Source organism: Rhinolophus sinicus, linkage group LG02 (genome assembly GCF_036562045.2).
Source record: "Rhinolophus sinicus isolate RSC01 linkage group LG02, ASM3656204v1, whole genome shotgun sequence".
Classification (NCBI taxonomy): Eukaryota; Metazoa; Chordata; class Mammalia; order Chiroptera; family Rhinolophidae; genus Rhinolophus; species Rhinolophus sinicus.
The window spans coordinates 200,491,255-200,509,614 of record NC_133752.1 but is presented as its reverse complement, the minus strand read 5'-3'; the positions used below and the strand labels follow the sequence as shown (position 1 = coordinate 200,509,614).

The 18,360-nt window shown below is 43.2% G+C and overlaps 1 protein-coding gene and 1 pseudogene across 6 annotated transcripts in view; both read right to left on the bottom strand.

The window, feature by feature from the left end:
- PPP6R2 (protein phosphatase 6 regulatory subunit 2) overlaps positions 1-18,360 on the bottom strand; it is a 62,684-nt gene that overhangs the window by 41,449 nt on the left and 2,875 nt on the right. For all 6 annotated transcript variants that reach the window (XM_074326660.1, XM_074326657.1, XM_074326661.1 and 3 more), the window contains exon 2: positions 4,748-4,877. The gene's annotated coding sequence lies outside the window, so the exon portion shown is untranslated. The remainder of the gene's footprint in view (positions 1-4,747; positions 4,878-18,360) is intronic.
- LOC109456676 (nascent polypeptide-associated complex subunit alpha) lies at positions 5,896-6,695 on the bottom strand (annotated as a pseudogene).

Here is an 18,360-nt window from a genome sequence, read left to right as displayed (position 1 = left end):
CTCGAAAGACATTTTGGCCCGACCTAGAGCTCGAGGTCAGCAATGTTTCCTCTCCAGGCATGAAGACACGGTTCCACAGGCTGCACTTGAGGAATCGGCCATCAGTCTCACCACTGTGCCGGCAGATGACACTAATCCTACTTCTCTGGTTTATTTTCAGATCTACCTTTGCCTTTGGTGCTCCGCAGGATTCCTCTCTCTGACGAGCCGTAAATTATCTTTCTGTTTATCCTGCTTATGATTCCTTTTTCACTCTGAATCTGTAGACTTTTTTCACCACTTCTAGAAAATATTTAGCCTTCATCTTTTCAAATAATAAATCTGCCCGTCCTCTCTTCTCTTTAAAAAAAAACACACCAATTGAACATGCGTTAGACCCTCTCCCTCCATCTTCCATGCTGCCTAACCTCCACTCTGCACCTTCCACCATCTTCTCTATGCTTCTCCTGGCGTTCTCTCCTGTCCTGCTTTCTGGTTCACTGACTTCCTCTTTACTGTAAATGATTCAATATTAAATCCATATGTTGTATTCTTTTTTAAAATAAATTTTATTGGGGAATATTGGGAAACAGTGTGTTTCTTCCATGACCCATCAGCTCCAAGTCATTGTCGTTCAACTTGGTTGTGGAGGGCACAGCTCAGCTCCAAGTCCAGTTGCCATTTTCAATCTTTAGTTGCAGGGGTTGCAGCCCACCATCCCATGCGGGAATTGAACCGGCAACCTTGTTGTTGAGAGCTTGCACTCTAACTGAGCCATCTGGTCGCCCCTCCGGAAACTCAGTGGCAGCTTGTTGTCTTCAATCTAGTTGTGGAGGGTGCAGCTCACTAGCCCATGTGGGAATCGAGCCAGCAACCCTGTTGTTCAGAGCTTGCACTCTAACCAACTGAGCAATCTGGCTACCCCCACAGGTTGTATTCTTTATTTCTAGACATCCTATTTGGTTATTTTTCAAATATGATAGATCACCTGTTATGGTTCCCTATAGATATTATGTCTCTAAATATTTCTCCAATGAAAAAGAGCATGCCTGTTTTATAGTCTGTTTCTGATAATTCCAAAATCTAAAGTCTTGAAGGCTCTATTTCTATTGGTTTTCACTCATGGTGCCTTATTTCCTTCTATGCTTGATCAGTTTTGTCTGTGTACTATTCGATATCCTTAAAAGAGCTATAAGAGTTTTTTTGTACCTTAGGATGAAGGTAACTTCCTCCAGAGAGGTTCTGTTTGTGGGATGCCTGAAGGCATTACCAAACCAGAAAACCTTACACTAAATTCATGCTTGACCTCCCTAAACTACCAGGTATATGAAACTGGGCTACTAACCCTCACAAAGGTTAACCCATAGCCACAAGGTTTTCCCCCTTTTCCTGCTACATTTAGTGAAAGCACAACCAGATGGGGGCAGGGATGGAGTGAGGCAGGCATGCTTCTAGCTCACCCATATTGAGGGTGTGGAGAGAGCCATTCCGTGCCCCATTTAGCACAGGGATGGTCTCCTGGAGACCCTCCACCTTGAGAGGGCTGTAGATCTTAACAACCCTCTTACCCACAAGGCCTCGGAAATCAAAGTCCCACTTTGTCCAGATGATCAATTGCCCTCAGGGCAAAGGCAGGTTCCATCCTATGGTGCTTAAATTACCTTTCCAGGTTCTTATTTTTTGTTATATTTTGGTCTAGAACTTCCTTGCTATATTGTCAGTTCTTTAATTTTTTTCTTAATCTAACAATTTTAGTTGCTTTCTATGGGTGGGGTGGGGTGGGGAGGATAGAGGGTGATCCAAAAAACCTAGCCTGACATTTATCAAAAACATAAGACATTGCTGTTTTTCTTGCAAAATATACCTGATACACAATTCTATACACTGAAATTTATATTCTCTCATCACTTTGAAAAATTATTCCACTCTCTATGGTCATCATTCACACTAATGAGACACCTGTTGTCAACCTACTAGATGTTCCTTTGTAGGTAATCTATCTTTCACCAGTGGCTTAAGATCTTTTTGTCTCTGCTGCTATACAATTTCAGTGTAGGGGTATATCTTTCGTTTTATTTATACTGGTTGGGACATAGTGTGCTTCTTAAATCTATGGATTTATCATCTTTTATTCATTTCTGAAAACTGAAAGCTATTAATACTTTGAATAGTGCCCTTCCTCAACTTTCCCTATTTTTCCATTCTGGGATTCCAACTACACATTTTTATTCTATCCTCCATTTTCTCTTAATCTCATTTTCCATCTTCCATCTCTCAGTGTAGCACACTGGGTTAAGTTCTTCAGATATATATTCCAGTTCACTAATTCTATCTTCAGCCAGGTTTAATCTGTTTAATCCACATATAGAGAGTTTTTAATTTCAACATTTTGTTTTTCGTTTCTGAAAGTTCCACTTGGATCATTTTGACACTTTGCTTTTCATAATTTTTATTCAGTTTTGTATTTCTTCAAACATTTCATGTTTTATTGTACGTACTGCATCTGATTATTCAATATCTGCAGGCCTTGGAGCATCTAATTATGCTAACTGTTTCTCTTGGTTGGTTTACTTAAATTTAATCTATAGAAATCCCAAGGGCCTACACTGTGTGTATGCTTTCCTCTGAAGAGGATGTATGTCTGCTTCAGCACAGAGCAAAGGAGTGCTATTGTCACACAGCCGCATGCCTGTCTGTCCCCTCGTGCCTACCCCTAAAAAGAAAGAAGAGTCTGTGAGACTATTCCTTCCAGGGACATTGCTTCACCTTTATGCCATCTCCTTGTCTGGCCCCAAAGGATGGCTGGCTAGCCAATGACGGATAAGATTCCTCAAGAAAGGAACAACCTAAGACAGGCACAGTCTTGTGGGGAACCACCAGGAGAATTCACAAGGTTGACAGAGGTGGCCATAGACCACCCCATATTCCCCCGTCTAAGGAGAGCTTCTGCCTCTGTGGCTGTATTCCTTCCCACAACCTGCTTGGGATGTGATAACATCAGTTCTCCATCTCAGTAAGTTTTCAACATAAAGGTTTTATCCCCTGGGGAGGTACAAACAATAATTATTTATACATCATGGGACTTTCGGCAGGCAAGGTGATTGGTTTGAATCAGTTTTCTGGTATGATGTATGAGACTCACAGACCGTAGTAAAAACAATGCTACTTCCTTGTATGTGCATCAATAAAAGCCACAAGGGGCCCGATTCGGGGCTCTCAGTCCTTTGAGGCTGTGAGACCCTTGGCCCTTGTTTCAAAACTTTCTTGATTTCTGTTTCTTTCTTAACCTTTCGTCGCCCCTTCTCATTCTCTCACTGTCTGTGTTGCGCTGGACACGACAAAATGCTAGCATCAGGCCCACTGCTCCTTTTTCTTTTTTCTCTTTTGGCCTTCACAGAGTTATCTTAAATTTTTTGCACCGAAGTGATCACAAGAAATTTGATTTATTGTAATTTATCCAGCATCTAATCTAATTGGATTGCAATGGGAGAGTTTTTCAGTGTTACAGTAGACAGGAAGAATAGGGCCAGGAGGAAGCAGGGAGAAAAGGAAGGAGAAGGCAAGGTCAGCAATTAAGGAAAAGGCCCACTACAATCCGGCCAGAACTGGATGTTGGTGGCCGAGAGTGGATCCAGGACACCATGTTGCCCCTTACGGTGACCTTTTCGCTGATTACAATAGATCCTAATGTTATCAGCATGGCAGCCAAGAAAATCTCTACCCTGGGTCGCCATGACAGTTCCAAGAGGCAAATAAGGACAAAAATGCCCCTTCCCGATGGGAAAGCCTAGGATGCACCCCCAAGTCCTGAATACCCCACCCTTTCTTTTTCTTTTTTTTTTTTTTTTTGAGCCTTGCTCAAGCAAGGCTTCAAAAAATTTCACCACCAATCCTTTAGTGTTCCTCCCCAGGAAAAAAATCTACTCAAAGACAGAGATGTTCTTTTTCTCTCCAAAGAGAGACGAGACTCCACCCTTTCATTTTAAGGGTGTCGACTGGCTAAAATAACTCTCCAGATAAATCCACAAGAAAAAACGGTTTATTCGAGGGGGGAAACAAGGAAAAAGAAACAAAAACCACCATCCGCAGTGTGGGAACGCACACCTCCAACCCGGGGCTCCAACAGGCTCCCACGTGAAGAAGGAAAAATAATGGCCCAGTTCCAAGATGGCTATTCTATTTATTAGCATCCCTCCCCCTGAAGTTACCACAAAGTTCAACAGGGGGCCCAGCTCCCCCCACAGCTCCCTTCTCTTCCTGGCAGCTGCTCTTCTCCGAGCTGCCCACTTCTCACCATCTTGAGAGTGACTGTCCTTTAATAAATCCTCTGCTTGCTTGGCTTACGTGGTGTGCCCTTAAATTCTTTCCTGTGATGAACACAAGGACCTGTTTTCTGGAACCATTAGGAGCATCTAATACTTCTGAAAGTACAAATCCTTCCTTCCCTTTTCCAACATCTACGTGGAGTGTGTATTCTGGATGGCAACCATGACAGTGTAAATGCCCCATCTTGTGTGTACTTCACAACATATGCACGATTGTCCCCATTTTATTTGGGTTACACTTTGGTTTGGCGAGACCAAGTAACTTCCACAACACAGAATTTCAAAACCAGACTCAGGAGGATCAAAAACAACCAAAAGACAACAGACTATATGCACCCTTCAAATCTAAACTTTTTCTGTCATCCGTCTTTGACCTTCCACTTACACGGTATATTTACATAAATTACACATTAAAGCAGAACCAAAAAGGAAAACTATCTTACCTTCTGTGGAAACGTCTTGTTTAAATTTTGTACTCAGGCAAAACATAAAAACATTTGCAGTGTTTCCTTGGAGTATATGCAACTTTAAGAAAAATGTTTTCATTCAGAAGACGATTTATAATCTCTTCACCTGAAATATAAAAGGAAAAAAACTTATTTTGAGTTCTGCCTTTGTAAAGTTAACTTACTACAATGGTAGGGAAAAGGAAAACAAAAATCACTACCTTAGTATTCAAGTTATCAGAATATTTCACCATTGAAAAGCTAAAAACTCCCTTTTCTTTGCTCATTCTAGAGACTGGTACTGATGATATGCACCCATCCTGTGTCTGGTTAACCAGCTCAGTGACTGCACTGTCACACTAAAGACTCAGGGACATGAGAAGGATATCTTTGAAGTTGCCCAGTTTCATAACTAAACACTATCTATCACCTCAGAAGAGACATACCCCTGGTACAAGGTGACTGATAATACATCACAACTTCTAGAAGAAAAGCACCTAAAAGTGCTCCAACTGTGATCTCTAAATACCATTTCCAAATAAAGAGACCAGTATTCCTTGGTGAAATGACTGACTCCAAGGTCTACAGCAAAACCGTGGACAAGTGGAGCCTAGGACTGGTCATACTGTGTGTGAATGCAAGTCGCAAGTTTACCTTTTGAAAATTAGATTTAGCAATAGACAGGGGCACTATAAATTATAAATAGACTTGAGACACGGAATCATCCAAAGTGATATTTAGATCCTGTTTGGCTCCAATTAGAACAATCAACTAGCAAAAGATATTTTTGAAGCTATTGGGGAACTCTGAAATACAGACTGGTATTAGATGATAGTAAGGAGTTGACCGGGAATTCTTAGTTGTCATACTGATACAGTGTCTACATTTTTAAAAATAAAAGCTTCCTGTTATTAGGAAAGTGAAGTATTCATGGTGAAATGACATTATTTCTGGGATCTGCTTTTGAAATATTCCACCAAAAAACAAGAACCAAACAAATTTTAAAAGTGTAAGAGGGAAAGGGACAGACTAAAAATAAAATTGGCAAAATTTGATCACTGTAGAAGCTGGGTGTCTATTATAATGTTTTCTCTACATTTGTGTATTTTTTTTTCAGCCCCCAAGAAGCCATAACTTTATTAATGATAGAAACAGTACAAATTTCAAACCAAGCTGCAGTTACTCTTTTGAAACACCAAAAAAAGGTCCTTGTCTTGTAGAGATAGTTACATTGTTAATTCCATAATAGCATTTATAATATCATTACTGTTGTTTTTTAGGGCTCGGACTGCCTTTGCTCTCGACACATTTGCTTGTGACATGACCAATTTGATGTCCTTAACTTCCACACCTGTTTCATCAACCTCTTCCTCTTCGCTCTCCTCTTGTACAGTTGGAGTCTGCGTGTTTTCTTGAATGTTTGAGACAGCTTCACCTTGAACTTTGAATTTCTCAGCAGCTGCTAGCTGTGCTTGCTGAGATAAATCCTCGATCTTTGCTGCCCCGAAAACTATGTAGGTATCTGCAGCTGGGCTCTTGTAGACATCTGGTTTTGTGATGACAAAGAGGATATTCTTAGATTTCCGGATAGTGATCCTAGCAACCCCAGTAACCTGTCGAAGACCCAGTTTGGACATAGCCTTCCGTGCCTTCTTTTCACTCCAGCTCTGTTTTGCTTTACTGACGGGTTCTTCATCGATTTCAGCTGCTGCTGCTGCTGCCAACGGGGCTTGTTGTGTGGCAGCCTGTGTGGAATCTTGTTCCTCAAGCTCTGGTACTGACTCATCACTATCAGATTCTGTTCCAGACCCTGTCTCAGCCTGCGGCTGTGGCAACTCCTGCTCTGTAGCAGGAACGGTTTCTGTGGCTTCACCGGGCATTTTGTGCGGGGAAACGCGAAACCAAGATGGCGGCAGAGAGAGAACGAGCGAGAGCGTGACCCATGCCTGTTCTACATTTGTGTATTTTTAAATTTCATATAAAAAAATGAAACAAAACAAAGCAATCAAAGTTGTGCTGGCAAGCCAGGAATAAATAAGTCAACATTATCATTTTCTAAAATAGGTAAATCTTTTTACATCTAACATTTCATAAATTCAAGTTATTAAGTTAATTCAAAACTGGCTTCCCAGCACTTTATACAGTTTTCAGAAGAAGGAAGTGTTTCTATAAGGTTGACCTCAGGCATGTTTATCCTAACTTTGAACCAATGCTTTTCTAACAGGCATCTTCTTGACAAGTCACACCTGGTGTGAGCTAGCAATATGGCATCTGTAGCCCAAACAGCGGGGACATCAGGAGGGACATGCAGCCAGGGAATGAGTGACACATCCGGAACAGGCACATATCCTGAGCCCTGCCCCCCATTCCCTGGCAACGTCACCCTCTCCCACACCTTTCCACTGCAGGACCCAAGCCTTCTGTCAGCTGTGTCCTGCAGCGCAGACACTGTGGTCACTAACGGCAGGTCTGTCTGCTTCCCATGCCCTCAGGATCTCCTTCTGCGGCCCTGGGTTTTCCTGGGGACCCTTTTCCCAAGCCCGATCCCCACCTCCTTCCCAAAACACATGAAACCCCTTCATGTCCCAGGACACCCAGGAACAGGCCATGTCTGCTCTCCCTCCCAGGCATCCCAGCCAGAAAGGGGGTAGCATTCTCACAGGTCCCAGGGCTGCGTGAGAGGCCAGCCTACACCTTTATTCTAAAAGCTCTGTTGTTGATACTTTTGCTCCTGGCCAAGACAAAATAACAGGGAGCAGATTTACCTTCCCACCTGCAATTAAATAAATGAATAAAAGGAGAAGCTATGTGAAATGGTTTTCAAGACCCTGGGTACCAGGCAATGAAGAACAGTGATCCCTGACAGAAGGAAGACAGGACGGGCCCATTAACTGCCCAGCTTTCTGCCTAAGAAGATGCTCAGGGCCAGAGCAGAGGAGCAGGCAGGGTCCAGCAGCCTCCTGAGCTGAAGAAACAACTGGTGGCGTAGGGGGGCCACAGCGCTGGTGACCAGAGCCAAGGGGACACTGGAGGGGACAGCTGCACAGGGGTCTGCAGCCTTGGCGCGTGAGTGAGGTAGACATGAAGGGTAAGCGCTACCCAAGGGTAACTGGGCCACCTGGAGGCCACAGGGAGCTGGGGACAGGCACTGCTCCCCTCTCCCCCACATTCCCTCCCACCCACAGTGGGAAACACCCTAATTCTCGCCCAGACAAGTACTCAGAAGACTCCTGCGTTGGGTTCGAGGAAAATTAGCCCTAGACTGAGCATAACTCTGGTCCCACCTACAAGCTTAAAAGCAAGACCCACCAGAATCAAACTATTTCCAAGTAATTTAGCCACATCCCAAAACAAGGTCAAGGACATTTATAGAAAAACAAAATACCCAACATCCAACAAGATAAATTCACAGTATCTTGGCATCCAATGAGAAATTACCAGGCATGCAAGGAAGCAGGAAAACACAAACTATAATGAAGAGAAAAATCAATCAAAACCAACCCAGAAATGACACAGATGATAGAATTATTAGACTGGGACATTTAAACAGTTGTTATAACCATATTTCATATCTTCAAAAACCTGGAGGAAAGATTAGACATTTGAAATGGAGCCATGAAACATACACAAAGACCCAAATAGAACCATAAAAATACTCTATCCAAAAAAAGGCAAAGAGAAAAAGGGAACAAAGAGCACACTGTCCTTTTCCTGGAAGCCCCCACACCAGGGCACGTTGAATGGGTTCTGCGTCCTCCCCTGCCCTGTCCCGGCTCTCTCACCCTCACAGCTGAGCCCCCAACCTGCACCACCCCTTTTCCCACCTTCCCTCCTTGGCAAACTCCTGCCTGCTCTCCGAGCCCCAACTTCAACCACAGCCACCACGTCCAACCTTCCTGAGTCCTTCCTCAGCACTCCCCCAAGTCTGGCGACACCTCTTCCAGACAGTCGCATCATAATGATCTGGTTTCAAATATTTTTATTTATTTTACATTATGAAAATCTTTAAAAACTATAAAGAGGTCCAGAGAAGAGTGTAACAAATATCCATGTATTGAGATTTAATAAATGTTAACATTTGTTCGCATGTCTCTTCTTTTAAAATAAGAAACCGGGTGGGCCCGGTGGCTCAGGAGGTTGGAGCTCCGTGCTCCTAACGCCGAAGGCTGCCAGTTCAATTCCCACATGGGCCAGTGCCAGATGGCTCAGTTGGTTGGAGTGCGGGCTCTCAACCACAAGGTTGTCAGCTTGACTCCTGTGTGGTGGGCTGCGCCCCCTGCATCTAACAGCGGCAACCGGACCTGGAGCTGAGCTGCGTCCTCCACAACTAAAATCAAAAGGACAACTTGACTCGGAAGAAGTCCTGGAAGTACACACTATTCCCCAATAAAGTCCTGTTCCCCTTCCCTAAATAAAACCTTAAAAAAAAAAAAAAAAAAGAAGAAACCATTTCTAATATTACATTGAGGACCCCACAACCCATTCAACTCCCTTCTTCCTCAAAAATAATCATTACCTTGCAATCAGTACCCACAATGTCATTCATTTACTACTCACATATCTGTAAGTAATGCACTGTTTTAAGAATATAGTTAAATACTATTACAACAGACATGCACTCTCCAGTTGTTTTAAGTTCAACTTGGTAGTTTAGAAAATGATCTATACTGAAAATGATCTATAGTTTTCATTCCTTTATTTTAAATATGGTCGACATTACCCCTCTGTATAAAATGGTCCTTTATGCCCACTTCCCCACTGAGGTCCTTTCAGGTTGTCTCTGATTTGTCACTGTCGCGAACAAGGTGGCCTGGACGCTCTGGGCATTCCTCCTATTGCACAGTGAGTGCTTCCCAGCTCTTAGTCGCCTGCATGGGGCGCACGCTCCCGTGGGAGGCTGTGCATGGGCCCAGTGCAGCTCGGGGCAGCAGTTCGTTCACAGGTGAGCAGCACAGGACTAGCCCAAGGCCACACGGTTGTCAATGTCACTTCTAGACATTGAACCCAGGCTGCTGACAACAAAGTCACTGTTCTCAGTCTCCACGTGACACCAGATTCTGGCCCAGTCAATAAAGGAAAAAAGGTGTCAAAGGAGATGCAGCGGGAATGACAAAGATGGAAGACGATGACATGAAGGCACTACCAGGGCTGCAGCGTCCAGGAAGGGCCACCCGACAGAGCCAAGAAGAGACAGAGCAGGTCCTGCAGTCTTGAGGGGAATGAGGTCCGGAGGCAGAGGTGCCAGTCTTCAAAATGGGGCAGTGGCTTCTTTGTGGGGTGTCAAGTGTTCTGGAGTTAAAGGTGATGGGTGTACAAACTGGTGAATATACTAAAGGCCACTGAATCGTACACTTTAAAATGGTGGATTTTATAGTACGTGAATTACATCTTAATGAGAAAAAAATGGAGCAGTCAATGGGCTGAGAGGTGGGAGTCAAATTCTTGAAGAGGAGCTCCACAAGCTTTCGGTGTCGACAGCAGCCCAGACAGAGGTCGCCAGGTATCGTCTATTCAGCAACAAGTGAAAAGAAGAGACGAAGAGCCCCAGCCCAAGGAGCATGACGTCCAGCAGAGAAGGCAGAGCCCGAAGGACTGCCCAGTGCCCACTGTGAGGGACGTGGCCGCGCAGGTGCCCAGGCCCAGGGCATCCTTCCTTGGAGCCCTGAGGCTGGGAGCCACTCAGTTCGCTGTGCCCTAGGGAGTCCCTGGAGACAGGGATGGAAGTATTGAGCTCGCAGGGTAGGTGGAAGGGCTGACTGGGGCACAGCTCAGTGCTTGGAGCCGGCCTGCCCCCAAGTGAGCGACTGGGGGAAGGCAGCTGTCACAATGGGCAGGCAGGGGAAGATGTGACTTCCACAAGGGTGGTGTGGCCGGTGGCTGAGGCCTCCACCACAGACGCAGCGGCAGGGCCCAAAGCTCAGCCCCGCCGCCTGCTGACCAAGGTGCCTCAAACTCTGTGCCTCAGTCTCCCCAGCCAGAAGGCGCACCTGATGACACAGTCTACATCTCAAAGCACCGTGACCTCAAAACAAGGTGACCTGTAGGAGGTGCTGGACGCAAGCCTGGCAAACAGCAGGTACACAGTAAAGGTCGGCGAGCAGGGGAGCAGGGAGTCGTTAGGGAGCAGGGGCTGAGGGCCGAGGAGGCTTCCACGAGGACACGTGGCTTCAGTTTCACTCGTTTTAAATTACTGACCACAAACCTCAAGTGCACATTACACAGAACCTAGTGAGCCTACTCTCTCTAGGAAGCCAATTTCCCTCTCTGAAGACAACTTGACAAATTTTAGATGAGCACAGGTTCCGTGCAGCTCCATACACCAAGAAATGAGCTATATTTGCCCATCCACGACTCACTCCCGTGACCTGCTGTCACCACCAGAAGGTGGCAGAGCGACGGGTGCAGTTCTGAGCCTCAGCTCCAGGACACTCCACAGCGCCCATTCGTGCCCTCCTGGAATCCTGTGACCAGCGTGTGAAGCCCTGTCCAGCCTCAAGGATGACCGAACCCTGGAGAGAGGCCTAAACGTCCAGCCAAGACCCCAGCCATCTGAGGAAGCCAGGCTGACGACCTGAGGGACAGAGAGGCATCAGCCCAGCTGAGCCCAACTCCGACTCAAGGCCAAAACCCAAGACTGTTGTTTTAAGTCACTAATCACTGGGTGGTTTGTTACAAAGGAACAGATCACTAATTTAACAACCATTGTATCCCTTCTACTCTTCCCTTAACCCTCCACCAACCTTATGCCCTGAATTCACAGAAAAAGCAAAAGGTCTCAAGTGGTACCTTCCGTCTTCCCTCCATTAAATGTGCCACAGTCCGCCAGCCCCACAGCTACTCCTTGTCAGCTGCTATTAGGTTGGTGCAAAAGCCACTGCGGTTTAAAAGGTTAAAAATAATTGCGAAAACCACAATTACTTTTGCACCAACCTAATACATCCTCTGCTAGAAGCTACATGCGGGCTTCCCTGCATTCGGTCCCGATCTCTCCTCTGTCCCTCTGTCAGGCACATATAATGCAGGTCAGAGAGTCCTGCTTCCAGACATGGAAGAGCAGCTTGTGTCAGACTAATCCTCCTGCTGATAATAATTATAAACTCTGGACAAAGTACAAAAAAACAGCTATTTGAAGGTATTGGAGACCAACTGAAAACATGCAGAAACCGGAGGGGACACAACCATTGGCAGGAGGACAGCCAACTGTATGAGTGCTACACTGAAATGGTTTCTGATCTGAGGGCACTTCCTGGTTATCACAGAGAGTAGGGTGACAGTGCTGAAGGGGAAACAGTGCTGTGCTATCTCATGACAGGAGGAAAACAGGGTCAGAGTTCAGGGCTACATAATGGCTGAAAACTGAAGGGGAAAATCCAACAAAGAAGGGAAAATCCCCCAAATCTGCAACAATTCCTCCCAAATCCTTGGTTGACTCCTAAACTGTACGTGGTGGGATGAGATGCCAAGAGACCAACAAGAAAAAAAAAAGTCAAACTCATAAAGAGAGTAGGAAAGTGGCTGCCGGGGGCTGGGGGCGGTGGGGAAATAGGAAGAGGTTGGTAAAAGGGCGCAAACACTCAGCTACCAGATGAATAAGCTCTGAGGATCGAATGCAAAACATGGGGACTGTAGCTGTTGTCGCTACTATATAGTAACTGAAATGTGCTGGGTATGACTTAAATGTTCTCACAAACACACGAAAAGAACTGCATGAGGTGAGGGATGTAATAATTAACTAGATGGGGAGAATCCTTTCACAATGTATACAGAAATCAACTTATGATGTACTTTAAATATCTTACAATTTCATTGCTCAATTATACCTCAGTGAGACTGAGAGACAGACAGAGAGAAAGGAGAAAGAAAGGAACCAAGCATAAAGCAGCTGCTGTGGGGTGAAAGAACTAAGCAAAGATTTCAGCAGTTGTTCAGCACTGGGGAGACAGACTTTGGAGTTTGAATTCTGCCAAATCAGAAGGGTGTTTTATTAAAACTGCAGAAGGGCCATACTTGAAGAGTAAAAACCATGTTCCAGAACTAAGGGCTAGACCCTAAAATTTAGGGCAAAACCAAAACAGATCCACACTAGAAAATCTTCCACAGAATTGAGACACTTTGACAGCCTGCTCTAACAAAACTTAACACCTTTTAAAAAAAAAGACAACCTAAAACAGAATCTCTAGAACGTACCATCCATAATGTCCATTATACAATAAAAAGTTATTGGACATGCAAAGCAGAAACATGTGACCCATGATCAAGAGAAAAAACAATTGGCAGATGAGAACTTCAAAACAACAAGTATAAATATGTTAAAGGATTCTGGGACAAGAGAACAGAAGGAATGAACAGGAGAAAAATTGGCAGAGACATGCTAGAACTTTTTTAAAAATATAGTATCTGAAATTAAAATGTCACTGGATGAAAATAATAACAAAATAAACTCGAAGAAGAAAGGTAATGAATTGAGAAAATATACACATGGAAACACAGAGAGAAAAACAATTTTTAAAATACCACCCTGTTCAGAATGTGGGACAATAGCAAACAATCTAAACAGATGTCACTGCAGTGCCAAGAGGAAAGTAGAAAGAACATGAGGCAGAGGAAATATTTAAGAGGCAGCAGCCAAAAAGTTTCCAAAGTTGATTAAATACATCAACCCAGAGAGCCAAGGAACGAAGTAAATCCCAAAAAGGATAAATACAAAAACACCAACTTAGAAAATTACCCTCACACCAAAAAAGAAAAAAGTTTAATAGAAATAGTTTATTTATTTAGCAAAAATAAATAAATATCTTAAACACAGCAGGAAAAAAGATGATAGCTGACTTCTCATCAGAAACAACAGAAGCTAAAAGGCAATGGAGTAACTTATTTAAAGTGCCAAAAGAAAAAGCTGTCAACCTAGAATTCTATATTCAACAAAAATATCCTTCAGCACTGAAGAGGATATAAAGAACTTTTCAGACAAACAAACGCTGAAGAAACCCCAAGACATCCACAATGTACAGAGGTCTGACAATGAAGTTCACAAACTTGTTCCAACGATGTTACTAACCTATTTTGATAGCAGAGGGATTATTCATTATGAATTTGTACCAACTGGATAAAGTTCACCAAGTTTAGTATTTGGAAGTGTTGAAAAGGCTGTGTGAAAAAGTTAGACAACCAACAATTCATGGCTCTTGCATCACGACAATGCACCAGCTCACACGGCACTGTCTGTGAGGGAGTTTTTAGCCAGTAAACAAATAACTGTATTGGAACACCCTCCCTACTCACCTGATCTGGCCCCCAATGACTTCTTTCTTTACCTGAAGAGAAAGGAAATATTGAAAGGAAGACATTTGAATGACATTCAGGACACCAAGGGTAATACAACGAGAACTCTGATGGCCATTCCAGCAAGAGTTCCAAAACTGCTTTGAAGGGTGGACTAGGCGCTGGCATAGGTGCATAGCTTCCCAAGGGGAGTACTTACAAGGTGATGTACTGATACTCAGCGATGAGGTATGTAGCACTTTTTCTAAGACGAGTTCATGAACTTAATTGTCAGACCTTCATACCATGAGCATAGATCAGAAGACTTAATGTTAATTCAATTCTAAAACTGATCTATAGATTCAATGTAATCCCAACCAAATTCCCAGCAAAAATTTCTGTGCAAATTGAAGAGCTTATTCTAAAACTGGCAGGAAATTTTGTAGAGTAAAGGTGAAGGTCTTTCACTACCTGATTTCAAGACTTAGCATTAAGTTACAGGAATTAAGATAGTGTGGTGCTGACACAGAATAGAAAAATAGAACAATGGAACATAACAGAAAGTCCAGAAAGAAGCCTGCACACACATCTTCAATTAATGTATAACAAAGGCTCCAATGCAATTTAATGGAGAAAAGAGAGTCTTTGCAACCAATGATATTACAATGATTACATAACCAATATGGAGAGAAAAAGTACCCTGATTCCACCCCACCCAAAAAAATAATGCAAGATGGATCATTCAGAAAGGAGATCAGTATTTGCTTGGAGATGGAGGGGTAGGAAAGAGTGGGAGAGAGGGATTACAAAAGGGCATGGGGAAATTTGGGGGGGTGATGGGTATGTACACTATCTGGGGATGATTTCATATACATATACATATATCAAAACTTATTAAATTTTATACTTTAAACATGTGTAATTTATTGTACATTAATTCTATCTCAACAAAGCTGTTAAAAAGAAAATGACAAAACATAAACCTAAATACAAACGCTACCACTATAAAGCTTCTACAAAAAAAAGAAAAATATTGAGAAATTTTTACTTCATCCAAATTAAAATTTTCTGTTCATCAAAAGATACCATTAAGGGCACCAGCCCGGTGGCTCAGGTGGTTGGAGCTCCGTGCTCCTAACTCCGAAGGCTGCTGGTTCGATTACCGCACGGGCCAGTGGGCTCTTAGAACCACAAGGTTGCGGGTTCAATTCCTCGAGTCCCGCAAGGAATGGTGGGCTCCTCCCTCTGCAACTAAGATTGAACACTGAACCTTGAGCTGAGCTGCCGCTGAGCTCCTGGATGGCTCAGTTGGTTGGAGCGTGGGCTCTCAACCACAAGGTTGCCAGTTTGATTCCTCGACTCCCTCAAGGGATGTTGCCAGTTTGATTCCTCGACTCCCCCTGAAACTAGCAACAGCAACTGGACATGGAGCTGAGCTGCACTTTCCACAACTAAGATTGAAAGGACAACAACTTGACTTGGAAAAAAGTCCTGGAAGTACACACTGTTCCCCAATAAAGTCCTGTTTCCCTTCCCCAATTAAAAAAAAAAAATCTTTAAAGAAAAAAAGAAACAAATAAGCAGGGGCAGCTGGGTGCTGGGTGGCTCAGTTGGTTAGAGCACGAGCTCTGAACAACAGGATTGCCGGTTCGATTCCCACATGGGCAAGTGAGCTGCTCCCTCCACAACTAGATTGAAGACGAGCTGCTGCTGAGCTTCTGGAGGGGCGGCCAGATGGCTCAGTTGGTTAGAGCGTGAGCTCTCAACAAGGTTGCCAGTTCAATTCCCACCTGGGATGGTGGGCTGTGCCCCCTGCAACTAAGATTGAAAACGGGGACTTGGAGTTGAGCTGCGCCCTCCACAACTAGATTGAAGGACAATGACTTGGAGCTGATGGGCCCTGGAGAAACACACTGGTCCTCAATATTCCCCAATAAAAATTTTTAAAAAACAAATAAATAAAACTTACCATTAAAAAAAAAATAGGCAGCCCATTCTACACATGGGGGAACTGAGGTTCCAGGAAGGGAAGCCTTGTCAAGCCCAATAATGGAAGCCACCACCAGGCTTAGCTTTTCCTCGGGCTCTGGGTCAAATGCTTTGTGGTTAAATATAATAAAAATATCTAATAGGGAAAGAAAGGAAGAAAGAAAGAAAGAAAGAAAGAAAGAAAGAAAGAAAGAAAGAAAGAAAGAAAGAAAGAAAGAGGCAAACTATAAATAGGAAAAAATATTCACCCCTCACTTCCTCTCCTCCCACTCCCTCTCTATATATGTATGTGTACACACACACACATACATACACACACACAGACACACACACACACACGCACCATAAAGGACTCTATAACCAGACTATATTTTTAAAACTCCTAAAAATGAATAAACAGACAATCCAATAAAAAGTGGGCAAAAGACCTGATACTTCACAAGAGATATACAAGTGGCCAATAAGCATGTGAAAAGTTGCTCACCATCGTTAGTCATCAAAGAAATGCAAATTAAAACCACAGTAAGATACCAGTACTACCTGAATGGCTAAAATTAAACAATACCAAGCGCTATCATGGGTGTGGAGAAACTGGGACTCTCATACATTACTGGTGGGAGTGCAAAATGGTACCAGTTTGGTAAACAGCCAGCTTCTAAAAAAGTTAAACATACATCCATACTATGACCCAGCAATCCCACTCCTAGATATTTACCCAAAAGAAATAACATATGCCCACAAAAGACGAGTATACAAATCTTCAGTGACTTAGTCATAATAGCCAAAAAGTAAAAGCAACCCAAACGTCCATCAACAGGAAAAGAGATAAATTATATTTTCATACAAAGGAATATTACCCAAATGAACAGCAGAAACTACAGATATAGGCATCAAAATCATTATACTGAGCAAAAGACAACAGACACAAAAGAGGATATATATTATGATTCCATTTATATGAAGTTCAAGAACCTGAAAAATTAATCTATACCTATATACATCAGGACAATAGTTGCCTTGGGATTTTGGGGGGTGGTGTAATAACTGAAAAGGGACACAAGGAAACTTTCAGGGGGCGATAGAAATGTTCTGTACCTGGACATGAGTGATGGACACAAAGGTGCATACATTTGTTAAAATTCATCAAACTTAATTACTTAAGATCTGTACATTACATTGGGTGCAAAATATTTAGTAATTTGTAAATGGTGGAATATTTTTAAAGTAATAAAAGGTTGTGCAATTATACATTCTGTGTTAAAAAGAAGAGGGCTGCTTGTTACATATGGATGTGATGTGATTTCCGAGAGGAAGAGGATGGCTGAGGGACGGGATGAGAATGAAAACTGACTTCATGATACAAGCTTTGGTATCTTTTGAATTCTGAATTCAGACTGCTATGTGCATGAGCCACCCAGCAGGGGCCACAATGAAAAGCACAGGCTCTAGAGTCTGTCCACCTGAGTTGAGTCCTGGCTGTCCCTCTTATTTACTGTGACCTTGGGTACATTACTTAATTTGTGTCTCAGTGTTCTCATATAAATATTAACAGAAATATTAAGAGTAACTATATCATTAAGTTGCCTTAAGAATTAATGATTACTGGGTTAGATGTCAAAATGTATACTTTAGCACTTTTCACTCTCTGTTTATAGTAAATTCTGCACAAGTCAAATACCCGTTTTATGTCAAAATGCTGTATCTCACAAGAAGACAAGGATAATAAAAGGTAACACACTTTTTAAAAGAACAATTAAGTAAGATGGTATAGGTACTACCTTTAAAAAGTGCCTGGGCTTGCTTTTCTAAATAAATCTTTATTGGGACAGATGTGTGCACACACAAACTGCCCGTACATAATAAACTATCATTATAAAATTTTAAAACAGTATTGTAAAAGTTAGCCTTTTCCTTAACCAAAAAAAGGGTGGAGAGGGAAGGCTTTAGTCAAAGTGCCTCGAGTACAAATCCTGGCTATTTGCTGTATCGTTCATTTCTTCACCTGTTAAACAGGGAACTAACAGTCCCTATACCTAGGGTCTTGTGAGGATTAAGTGAAACAATTCACATAGAGCATGTAATACGGTAGCACACAGTCGTCAATACGTTGGTGTTGGTGGTGTGTGCGTGTGTGCCTGTGTGTGTGAATAACACCCAATCCCAAGACTTGGAACAGCGTCCCTGCGCTGAAGTTATGCCTGCAGTTGACCCCTCCTCTGGGCTCCGGATACTTCTGCGAGACACCTTCTCACTAACGGTCCTTGGGCTTGTCAGACTTCGCCACTACTTTCAGCCAAGAGAAAGTCTTACTTTCCACCTCCAACCTCTAACTTCCCCACACCTGCCACCCCCCACCTAGC